This window comes from Macaca nemestrina, chromosome 13, assembly GCF_043159975.1.
Source record: "Macaca nemestrina isolate mMacNem1 chromosome 13, mMacNem.hap1, whole genome shotgun sequence".
In the NCBI taxonomy this organism is placed as follows: Eukaryota; Metazoa; Chordata; class Mammalia; order Primates; family Cercopithecidae; genus Macaca; species Macaca nemestrina.
Window position 1 is genome coordinate 17,097,005 of NC_092137.1, and position 12,751 is coordinate 17,109,755.

Genomic DNA, 12,751 nt, shown 5'->3' on the forward strand with positions numbered 1-12,751 from the left:
GATCAGAAAACAAAGCACTATGGTTTCTATTTAAACAACTACAATTTAACTGTTACTAAATAATCCCTTCAGACTTTAGCAGATGCTTTAGGAAGTATTTTAGATAATTTGTTTCATTTTATTATCATAAGAACTTTAAGAAGTATATGTTAGCTTCATTTCTAAAAGGGTGGGCATGGTCCTTTGTCTGAAATTACACAATGAGTGAGGGGTTTAGTTTAATCCTTTTTTTTTTTCTTTTTTTTTTGTTTTTTGTTTTTTGTTTTTTTTTTTTTTGAGATAGAGTTTCACTCTTGTTGCCCAGGCTGGAGTGCAATAACGCAAACTTGGTTCACTGCAACCTGCGCCTCCTAGGTTCAAGTGATTCTCCTGTCTCAGCCTTCTGAGTAGCTGGGATTACAGGCACCTTCCACTACGCCTGGCTAATTTTTGGTATTTTTATTAGAAACAGGGTTTCACCATGTTGGCCAGGCTGGTCTCAAACTCCTGACATTGTTCTTCTGCCTCAGCCTCCCAAAGTGCTGGGATTACAGGTGTGAGCCAATGTGCCCAGCCGAGGGGTTTTGTTCTAACCAAGATCTGCCTATCTCAAGGATCCAGAGACTCTTCCACTGCTCCCAAGTTGCCTCCCACATCTAGATGAGACCAAGTTAGAAGCTTGCTTACTGTCAAGAACATATACCAAAAAAAATGTGTTTCTTCTGACAGAAGATACTCCAAATCAAGGAAACATGAAAATAAATATTTTAACACAGTTAAACCTGCAATAATGTTTACAGACTGAAGAACTTGTGAGGAAAAGACAACCTGTCCTATAAAACTAAGTTATTTAACCATTCCTATGGTAAGAGACAAATATTTTAAAAATTAATAGCCAGTAGAGAACTGTTTAAAAGTACTCTGATTTCAGTGAAAATGCAAGTCTTTTCGTCATATTGAGATATCCATGCCCATGGCAGCTTTGCCATAGCAGAGCCTGCCCAGTGTTAAGAAAGAAGACCAAAGGCCTTAGAAAGTATGGCATTCTTAATCAGAGAAAATCTCTTTGTTGAATAATCACAAGTCATTTGATTAAGTACTCTCTCCCCATGACACCAACATTTTGAAGTTGAGGTTCAGGGCTGAGTTGTCTCAGCACTAATTAGTTGGAAAACAGACTGTGATTAGAGCACTTAAAAGTGATAGGAGAATAAGGCAGAAGAGGCTAGTGCTAAATTGGTTTCCTACAGAAAGGAATCTTTCTTTATGAGCCAGCTGTGATGCCCAGGGAGCTACATATCTGATCTATTCACATAGGAAACTTGAAAGAGATATGAAAACCAATTAAACAGTTTACAGTAGGTTTGGCCATGGAGAGGCCACTACGACTCTCAATGCCAAGGCACTCTAACCACAGTGAGCACGTTCCTCTTTATATGTTTTTCCTCCTATGTAATGCTAAGCCTAAGAACTAACAGGCATGCAGCTTTGCTAACTACCTGCATGACATTCCAGTCATTAATCAACTGATAATTAATGGTCATTGAAACACATCTTCCAACTACTCCTCTATATCACTGTTATGGTAATAACTTCAATATGCAAATGTGAACACGCCACTTTTCTATACAAGATTCACTAATGATACTTCATCTCCCACATGGTAAAATCTAAAACAACAGGTTTGGCGAAGAAGACCCTTCATGATCTTACTCTGCCTAGGTGCCTATCCTATTTTTCTATTATTCTTATACTTTTGGTGAACTAAACTCCTTATAGTTCACTGAACTTCTGTGCTTAAAATGCATTCTCCAGACTTGTCCACCTGGAAAGCTCTTGTAAAACCTTCAAATTTCAGCTTAAACACTTCTTGTCTGTATGACCTTCCCTTAGGCCCCAAAGGAGATTTAGTTTCTTATTCCCAATGGGCTCATGGAAGCTTTATAGCAGTTATCATAGTGCACTGCCATTTGTATATGCTTACTTTTCTATTTCCCTCAGTCTACTGATAATGATTTGATGCAGAGATCCTGCTTTTCATTTTAGTACAAATATGCCAGACATCTTAGTGCCCAGTGTAAAACCTGGAACAGAGGAAGCATTCAGTACATGAAGAGATGAAAGGGATGTGTATCTTTGGATCCCATCTCCCATCTACTTTCCCATTAAACCATTAGGCCTATTTTAGGAATGACATTTCTCATTAAATGTAGGATATTTTATGTTTGAGGAGCAGTGGCAAGAAAAGGACAAGCATGTTTCCTAAAGGAAACATCTGTTTAATGAGAAATGTCATTACTCATACTGCAGCATTACATACTGAATACTTCACTGCAGTAAAAATATCTGCCTTTACCCTATTATCTTTAGCCATCAACCACAGGCTACCAAAACAATCTAGACTAACAGAGCTCAAAGGTACAAAGAGGCTCAGATGTAGAGCAATGTGAGTAACTGACATTATTTCTGCTGCTTATACTGAAGCACAACACACATTTTCTGGATGCTTTGGCTACCTCTCTTTTCCAACTTGTTTTAAACTTATCCTTTTCTTTTTCTTAGGTAGGACAAAGATTGTGGGACAAAGACGTTCTCTTCCTCTGGCTAACCCTATCACCCCTCCCACTTTCACCTGAGAAGAGATCTGGGCTGTAGCACACTTGGAAAAGGCCCTGAAACCCTAGCCAGAGTGGAAAAGGCTGATGAGGGTTACAAAGTTGGAGCCTGGGACTAGAGATAAATATTCATGTTCCTCTATGTGAATCACAAATCCTATTAGTCTAGAAATCAATAAATTAAATCCATTAAATTATGAACTAGTTTGACACACATAGACTTTGCATCTAGTATGTGTCACACATGAAATAGATGCTGACTGTATAAAAACTGAAAACACAGTGCTTAAGCTGGTGGGTTCTGGTAGCTGCAAAGAAGCTTGTATGAACCAGACCCAAGGGGAGGAGCTGAAACAAAATGAATTTACAGATCAAAGCATCTCAGAGAAATATCACATGAGTAATAAATTTTATAAAGTTATATCTCTAAAACCAGCAGTAAGATCTTACAGTGATTAAATTATTTCAAAAGGCATTTCGTGTTCATTGGTGCATCTACATTTCTTTTTTCTTTACTCCAACAGCTCCAACCGTCACAGATTTTTATCCACATAAAAAGATTTTCTTCCCACTGATGGCCACTCTGTCAGTAAAGAAACATAAACAGAACATAATAAAGTAAAATAAAATAAAAGTGGAAAAAGTAAAATGCAGACCACATGGGTAATTCAGTTATCTCAAATTCAAGGGCTTTATTATCCCCAAACAGAGAAGAAATCCAAGAATCCCAGCAAGAACTGTCAGCAAAGTAAAATAGCATTTAGCACCACAACATTTTAAATCTTCAAAATATTTTTTACTTATGTTAAATTTTCATAGTCTCTCTGCATATTTATTTGCCCTAACCCCTCCCTTCAGGAAACTCACAGTTCCATGGAGGAATTGTCTCCCTGCAGATGAAGGCAAAAGACGTGAACTCCATGATTGTTCCAAAGTGCAAAGTCGAGCTATGGAAATTTCCAGGAAAGGAAAATGATTAGCATGTTGTTCTAAGTTGAATTGTGTCCTCAAAAAATTCACATTTTGAAGTCCTAACCCCAACCTAGTACCTCAGAATGTGATCTTATTTGGAAATAGGGTCTTTGCAGAGATAGTTAAGACAAAGTCGTTACGGCAGGCTCTAATCCAATATGAATGTGTTTTTAATATTAGGTTGGTACAAAAGCAAGTGCCATTGAAAGTCATAAGGGCACATTTAGTCACAGGGACACACACACTCTGGGAGAATACCATGTGAAGGTGTAGGCAAACAATACAGTGATGATTTTTGTGCCTAACATTGCCAGCAAGCCAACAGAAACTAGGAGAGAGGCAGGCAAAAGAATATTCTACACAGCCCTAGGAAGGAGCCAACCCTGTTGACTCCTGGATTTGTGTCACTGATCACAAATCACTTTGCTCTTGGACTTCTAGACTCCAGAACTGTGCGACAATATATTTCTGTTGTTTAAGCCACCCAGTTGGTGGTACTTAAATGCAGCAGCCCTAGAAAACTAATACAGGCAAACCTTGGCAATATTGCAGGATAAGTTTTAGAACACTGCAATAAAGCAAATACTGCAACAAAGCCAGCCACACAATAATATTTTCGGTTTCCCAACACATATAAAAGTTATGTTTACACTACACTGGAGTCTCCTAAATGTGCAATAGCATTAGATCTTTAAATACAAACTAAATGCCTTCATTAAAAATGCTTTATTGCTAAAACAAAAAATGCTAACAACCATCTGAGCCTTCTGTGACTCATAATCTTTTTGCTGATCAAGAGCCTTACCTCGATGTTGATGGCTGCTGACTGATCAGGGTGGTGGTTGCTGAAGGCTGGGGTGGCTGTGCAATTTCTTAAAGTAAGATAACAATGATGTTTGCTGCACAGACTCAGTTACAAAAGATTTCTCTGTCACATGTAATGCTGTTTTATAGCATTTTACCCACAAGAGAACTTATTCCAAATTGAAGTTTGTTTTGTTCAAATATTGCTGCTGCTTTATCAACTAAATTCATGGAATATTCTAAATCCTTCATTGTCTTTTCAACAGTAGTTATAGCCTCTTCACCAGGAGTAGATTTCATCTCAAGAAACCACTTTCTTTGCTCATCCATAAGAAGCAACTCCTCATTCACTCAAGTTTTTTCATGAGATCATAGCAATTCAGTCACGTCTTCAGGCTCCACATTTAATTCTAGTTCGCTTGCTATTTCCACCACATCTGCAGTTACTTCCTCTACTGAATTATTGAGCCCCTCGACAATGAAGATTGGAATTAATTTTTTCCAAACTCCCACTAATGTTGATATTTGACCCTCTCCCATGAATCATGAATGTTTTCAATGGCATCTAGATTGTGGAATCCTTTCCAGAAGACTTTCTGGGCAAGATTTACTTTGCCCAGATCCATAAGCAGAACCATGACCTTTCATAGCTATAGCCTTACAAAATGTATTTCTTAAATAATAAGACTTAAAAGTCAAAATTATTGCTTCATGTATGGGCTGTAGAATGAATGTGGTGTTTGCAGGCATGAAAACAACATACAATAATAACATCAAAAATCACTGATCACTGGGCTGGGCGCGGTGACTCATGCCTATAATCCCAACAGTTTGGGAGGCCAAGGTAAGTGGATCACTTGAGCCCAGGAAGTCCAGACCAGCCTGTGCAATATGGCAAAACACCACTTCTGAAAAAAAAATTAAATATGTCTGTAGACCTAGCTTTTTGGGAAGCTGAGGTGGGAGGATCACCTGAGCCCAGGGAGGTCAAAGCTGCAGTGAGCCAGGATCGCACCACTGCACTCCAGCCTGAGCAACAGAATGAGATCCTGTCTCAAATAAATAAATAAATAAATAAAATAAAAGTCACTGATCACAAATCACCGTAACATAATAATAATAAAAAAGTTTGAAAGATTGTGATAATTTTGAATTACCAAAATGTGACACAGAAATTCGAAGTGAGCATGTGCTGCTGGAAAAGTGGTGCCCACAGACTTGCTCAATGCAGGGTTGCCACAAACCTTCAATTTGTAAAAAAAAAAAATGTGAAAAAGCTAAGCACAATAACATGAAGTATGCCTGTACACACATTCTTTATGTCTCCATGTTCTGATTGTGCTTTTTCTCCTTAACATCTTGACATTTCCTTAGCTCCTTAACATTTCCATGTCTACTGATTGAAAGACATTGTTTTTCTGAAGAAACCCGATGGGGCTATAATCTACAGACTCACTGGCAAGACCTTTCCTCTCCTTCTCCTCTTTGACCCTTCATAGCATGTGACTCTGCTGACTGACCCCTCCCACAGCTGGAGAGGTGGGCAAGGGACAGGCCTCTGTGATGGGGTCCTCAGAGCTGGAGCTTTAGTGCCTACTTCCAGGATAAATGTCAAAATTATGTCTAAGGGTGACTGCTGAGTTTGAAAAACATTCTCATTAAAGCATCATTTTCAGTGAGAGTGGGAGGGCAAGGGTTGAAGAGAATAAGCCAAGTTTTCTCAACCTCGGTGCTATTGACATTTTAAAGCAGATAATTCTTTATTTTGTAAAATCACACACACATGCACACACGCACACACACACGTAATTCTTTGCTTCATGGGATATTTAGCAGTATCCCTGACCCCAACAGACTAGATGACAGTAACATACACCTGCAGCTCTGGCAACCACAAATGACCACTGATGGGAGCAGGGGCTTGGGGCAAAATCACTCCAATTTACTAATAGCTAGAACTACAATGCTGAGACAAGCAGACAAGCAGAATGCAAAAATCTCCAGCACACTTGAGCCAGGAAAGCAGGCTTCAGTGGGTAGACAGAAGGGGGGCTGAACTGATTCTAAAGAGACACAGGTGGGAAGGAGGAGGCTTTGCCTGTGCCTCTGGGCCTCTTCTCATGTCTTTTTCTGACTTGAACACTCTCTCTTATAAATCTATTTAACCACTAACTGGCCTTCAAGGCCACTGTATTAGCCACGGTTCTCTAAAGGGACAGAATTAATAGGATATATGTATATATGAAGAGGGATTTATTAAGGAATATTGACTCACATGATCACAAAGTGAAGTCCCACAGTAGGCCATCTGTAAACTGAGGAGCAAAGAAGCCAGTCTGAGTCCCAAAATCTCAAAAGTAGGGACGCCAAACAGTCCAGCCTTCAGTTTGTGGCCAAGGGCCCAAGAGCCCGTGACAAACCACTGGTGTAAAGTGCAAGAGTCCAGTAGCTGAAGAACTTGGAATCTGATGTTCGAGGGCGAGAAGCATCCAGCGTGGGAGAATGACAAAGTCCAGAAGATTCAGCAAGTCAGCTCCTTCCATCTTCTTCTGCCTGCTTTATTCTAGCCACACTGGCCACTGGTTAGATGGTACCCACCCAGACTGAGGGTGGGTCTGCCTCTCCCATTTCACTGACTCAAATGTTAATCTCCTTTGGAACACCTTTACAGACACGCCCAGGGACAATACTTTGCTGTCAATCCAATCAAGCTGACACTCAATATTAACCATGACAGCCACTTTCTCCAAAAAAACTGGCCCTGACCACATGGCTCAGAGGTCTTTGAGTTCTACCAGCTTGGACTATCTGTGCTCCTTTTTAGACACCCAACAAGGTGGTCATCTTAAGTTGTTTAATTGCCCAAATGTGGAACTTCCTCCTCAGTTGTCTGATAGCTTTTGCAAGGTGAGGTGGGGTCAGGTTGTGGCATTGCCCATAGGGTCTTGAACATCAGGGATGCTCCCGACACTTTTGATTAAGGAATGAATGGCATGATTATGAATGATTGGAGTGCTTTCTGAAACATATGATGCCTATGAGCCACTTCCTTCTGAATTTGTAGTAGCTGCCATTCAGAGGAAATGTAAAACTGCCTGGGGTGGAGTTCCTCCGGCAACAGTTACCTGAGAAGCAGCAATGAGACCCTCAGACTCAAGGTACCACAACCCCTCCTTTATTCCATCCACAATGAAGGCCACAACACCATTGTAGCAGTCTGTATGTTTCTAGGATAGCTACACACCTGAACATTCAGCCCTATAAAAGTGTTTGTTGTTGATTGGTTGGTTGGTTGGTTGGTTGGTTGGTTGGTTGGTTTTTAGGGATATAGAAATTGAGTTTTTCAGGAATCCAACATCCACACATCTCAGTGCATTTGAACCTACACAAGAATCTATGCCACTGCTTGGTAGATAGATTTTCACTGTATCAGCAGTACTGCCCTGAAGCAACCAACCCCTCAACCCATAGCAAAAACTGGAGAACGCCAGAAACATTAGTGAACCAGACGCAACAGACTTTACCATTGACTCTGACTTCACGAAAGTTCTTACATAAATTATATGAAAGGGTCATCCTCATTTGGTCTTCAGGTTGCCTCTTCAGTTCCCCCTCCCACTGCTCTGAATCCTGCAACCTACTGTGTGCTTAACCACTCACTGCTCCCCAAACAAACTTGCCCTCTTCGTGCATGTTTTCCCCTATTGTTTTCCTGGAAAACATCCACTCGCCCTTTGAGCCTGACCTCAAAAGTTATTTCCTCCTTGAAACTTTTCCTGAGTCCTGCAAACAGTCAAGTCCTCATCGTCCTGGGCAACTGCCGTCCCTTGCACCCACCTTCATGATGAACACATTCACCTATTTTAATTACTTCTTTTCATCTGTTGCTTTCTCATCATTTCTTAACTCTCGACCAAATGACATTACTTCACTCGTCTATGTAAACATTTTTGACACAGGCCATGCTATACTAGGGGTGGTTCTAACATATCTGTTGCTTTCTGTCTCAAATAATGACCTGCCACTGTAGAAAACATTCCAGAGCTTACAGGTAAAACTCGTAAAGAAAACTGACATTAACTTAAAGATTTTATTGTCTCTCATGTCCCCAGTTTTCGTGGCATCAATAAATGTATTTGTGCAATTTTTACATTCATAGTATTTACTCTGAAATGATGGATTATCATTCATTTGACTGTAGTGTGGACTGTCTGAACGGTTTTAAAAATTATTCATTAAAACCTTTGTATGGCATGTCAATCTTTGTTCAGAAATAGAATTCCTTATTACAGAATGAATGGAAAGATTCTCATTTAAAAAAATGCATTTAAACTTCAACATCAAACTCTAAATATTCAAAGATTTGGCAGTCCCAGTTAAAGTGTTTATACCCATCTAGAATTTAATAATTCCTTTTTAAAAGACATTTTTTCTGATCATAAAAATTGAGAAATATTTCTACTCAGAATTTGATTTGAATGATACTGTCATGATAATAATTGCTAACTTTTATTGAGCAACCTTCCATATGATCATAAATTGCTTTATTTTATCATCATAACATTTTGAGGTAGATTTTTAATCTTACAGCTAAGGAATTTATAGGTCAGAGAGATAGGTAGCTTTTCCAAGGTCACCCAGCTGGGTGGGGGTGGGGATGGAGAGCTAGGATTTGCCCCAAACTCACACACTGCTTATGTTTAATCCAAGACTTCTTCAGTTCAGCTACTAATAACACTTTAATATGTATGGCTCTGCGCAGTTTGCAAAGCACTTTTGGAACACATAATAGACAAGTCTGGTGATTCATGTGTTTATTTCATATTAGAAATAGGTAACTTAAAGTCTGTGAGATAATTTGCCTAAATTCAAAGAACTGAAAAGTAGAAAAACTGGAAAATCAAAGCCAGGTATGGTGATTCTCAGTTCTGTGCCTAATCCACCCTAAATTACCTTTTCCACATGTTTGGACATTTGGAAGAAATAGGAAAATATGCACAAGCATATTGTGATGGCTAATTTTATGCGTCAGCTTGACTAGATCCATAGAATGGCCAAATATTAAGCTAAAAACATTTCTGACTGTGTTTGTGAGGGCATTTCCAGATGAGTTTCGCATTTGAGTTGGTAGACTGGATGAATCAGATTGCCTTTCCCAGTGTGGTGTCAATGTATGTTAATTGGGGTACTGAATAGTATAAAAAACAAAACAAAAAAAAAACCCCGGAGAAGGGGAGAATTTGCTCTTTTTGCCTGACAGCTTGAGCTAGGACATCGGTATTCTCCTTTCCTTGGATGGGGATTTACACCATTGGGTCTCCTGTTTCTCAGATCTTCAGACTTGCACTGTACTCCCTGCTGTCCTGAGTCTCCAGCTTGCAGAGGGAAGATAAGAAGAGTTCTCTGGCTTGGCTGGGCGTGGTGACTCACACCTGTAATCCCAGCACTTTGGGAGGCCAAGGTAGGTGGATCACCTGAGGTCAAGAGTTTGAGACCAGTCTGACCAACATGGAGACACCCTGTCTCTACTAAAAATGCAAAAGCCAGGCGTGGTGGCGCATGCTTGTAATCTCAGCTAATCAGGAGGCTGAGGCAAGAGAATCTCTTGAACCCAGGAGGCGGAAGTGGCGGTGAGCCGAAATCACGCCATTGCACTCCAGCCTGGGCAACAAGAGCGAACTTCTGTCTCAAGCCTGGCAGGGATACAGCAAAAAAAGAGAATTTTAGACAAATATCCCTGATGAACATCAATGCAAAAATCCTCAATAAAATACTGGCAAACCGAATCCAGCAGCACATCAAAAAGCTTATCCACCATGATCAAGTGGGCTTCATCGTGGGGATGCAAGGCTGGTTCAACATATGCAAATCAATAAACGTATTCCAGCATACAAACAGAACCAAAAACAAAACATGATTATCTCAATAGATGCAGAAAAGGCCTTTGACAAAATTCAACAGCCTTTCATGATAAAAACTCTCAATAAATTCGGTATTGATGGAATGTATCTCAAAATAATAAGAGCTATTTATAACAAACCCACAGCCAATATCATACTGAATGGGCAAAAACCGGAAGCATTCCCCTTGAAAACTGGCACAAGACAGGGATGCCCTCTCTCACCACTCCTCTTCAACATAGTGTTGGAAGTCCTGGCCAGGGCAATCAGGCAAGAGAAAGAAATAAAGGGTGTTCAATTAGGAAAAGAGGAAGTCAAATTGTCCCTGTTTGCAGATGACATGATTATATATTTAGAAAACCCCATCGTCTCAGCCCCAAATCTCCTTAAGCCAATAAGCAACTTCAGCAAAGTCTCAGGATACAAAATCAATGTGCAAAAGTCACTAGCATTCTTATACACCAATAACAGACAAACAGAGAGCCAAATCATGAGTAAACTCCCATTCACAATTGCTTCAAATAGAAAAAAATACCTAGGAATCCAACTTACAAGGGATGTGAAGGACCTCTTCAAGGAGAACTACAAACCACTGCTCAATGAAATAAAAGAGGACACAAACAAATGGAAGAACATTCCATGCTCATGGATAGGAAGAATCAATATCATGAAAATGATCATACTGCCCAAGGTAATTTATAGATTCAATGCCATCCCCATTAAGCTAACAATGACTTTCTTCACAGAATTGGAAAAAACTACTTTAAAGTTCACATGGAACCAAAAAAGAGCCCGCATTGCCAAGAGAGTCCTAAGCCAAAAGAACAAAGCTGTAGGCATCAAGCTACCTGACTTCAAACTATACTACAATACTACAGTAACCAAAACAGCATGGTACTGGTACAAAAACAGAGATATAGACCAATGGAACAGAACAGAGCCCTCAGAAATAATACCACACATCTACAACCATCTGATCTTTGACAAACCTGACAAAAGCAAGAAATGGGGAAAAGATTCCCTATTTAATAAATGATGCTGGGAAAATTGGCTAGCCATAAGCAGAAAGCTGAAACTGGATCCCTTCCTTACACCTTATACAAAAATTAATTCAAGATGGATTAGAGACTTAAATGTTAGACCTAAAACCATAAAAACCCTAGAAGAAAACCTAGGCAATACCATTCAGAACATAGGCATGGGGAGGACTTCATGTCTAAAACACCAAAAACAATGCCAACAAAAGCCAAAATAGACAAATGGGATCTAATTAAACTAAAGAGCTTCTGCACAGCAAAAGAAACTACCATCAGAGTGAACAGGCACCCTATAGAATAGGAGAAAATTTTTGCAATCTACTCATCTGACAAAGGGCTAATATCCAGAACCTACAAAAACTCAAACAAATTTACAAGAAAAAAAACAATCCCATCAAAAAGTGGGCAAAGGATATGAACAGACATTTCTCAAAAGAAGACATTTATGCAGCCAACAGACATACATGAAAAAATGCTCATCATCACCAGCCATCAGAGAAATGCAAATCAAAACCACAATGAGATACCATCTCATGCCAGTTAGAATGGCAATCATTAAAAAGTCAGGAAACAACAGGTGCTGGAGAGGATGTGGAGAAATAGGAACACTTTTACACTGTCGGTGGGACTGTAAACTAGTTCAACCATTGTGGAATACAGTGTGGCGATTCCTCAAGGATCTAGAACTAGAAATACCATTTGACCCAGCCATCCCATTACTGGGGATTTACCCAAAGAATTTTAAGTCATGCTACTATAAAGACACATGCACATGTATGTTTATTGTGACACTATTCACAATAGCAAAGACTTGGAACTAACCCAAATGTCCGTCAATGACAGACTGGATTAAGAAAATGTGGCACATACACACCATGGAATACTATGCAGCCATAGAAAAGAATGAGTTCATGTCCTTTGTAGGGACATGGATGCAACTGCAAACCATCATTCTCAGCAAACTATCGCAAGAACAGAAAACCAAATACCTCACGTTCTCACTCATAGGTGGGAATTGAACAACGAGAACACTTGGACACAGGAAGGGGAACATCACACACTGGGGCCTGTTGTGGGATGGGGTTAGTGGGGAGGGATAGCATTAGGAGATATACCTCATGTAAGTGACAAGTTAATGGGTGCAGCACACCAACATGACACATGTATATATATGTAACAAACCTGCACATTGTGCATATGTACCCTAGAACTTAAAGTATAATTTAAAAAAAAAGAATTGTCTTTATAATTGCTTAAGCCAATTCCTTATAATAAATCCATATATGTGTTATATATGTATGTATGCATATATTTATATATGTAGAAATACATGGCTACAAATAGAAGATAGATAGATGTCTATCTTTATCTGTGCAGCTGAGATCTCCTATTGGTTCTTTTTCTTTGGAGAAATAGTATGGTTTGGATGTTTTGTCTCCTCCAA

At 39.5% G+C, this 12,751-nt stretch overlaps 1 long non-coding RNA gene across 1 annotated transcript; it reads right to left on the minus strand.

Annotated features, from left to right (window-relative positions):
- Positions 1-3,005: 3,005 nt before the first annotated feature.
- Positions 3,006-6,776, minus strand: LOC139358019 (uncharacterized). Its single transcript, XR_011612222.1, has 3 exons — positions 6,646-6,776; positions 3,462-3,541; positions 3,006-3,177 (listed from the first exon to the last, which is right to left on the minus strand). It is a non-coding gene; the product is annotated as an uncharacterized lncRNA (long non-coding RNA).
- Between the last annotated feature and the right edge of the window lie 5,975 nt (positions 6,777-12,751).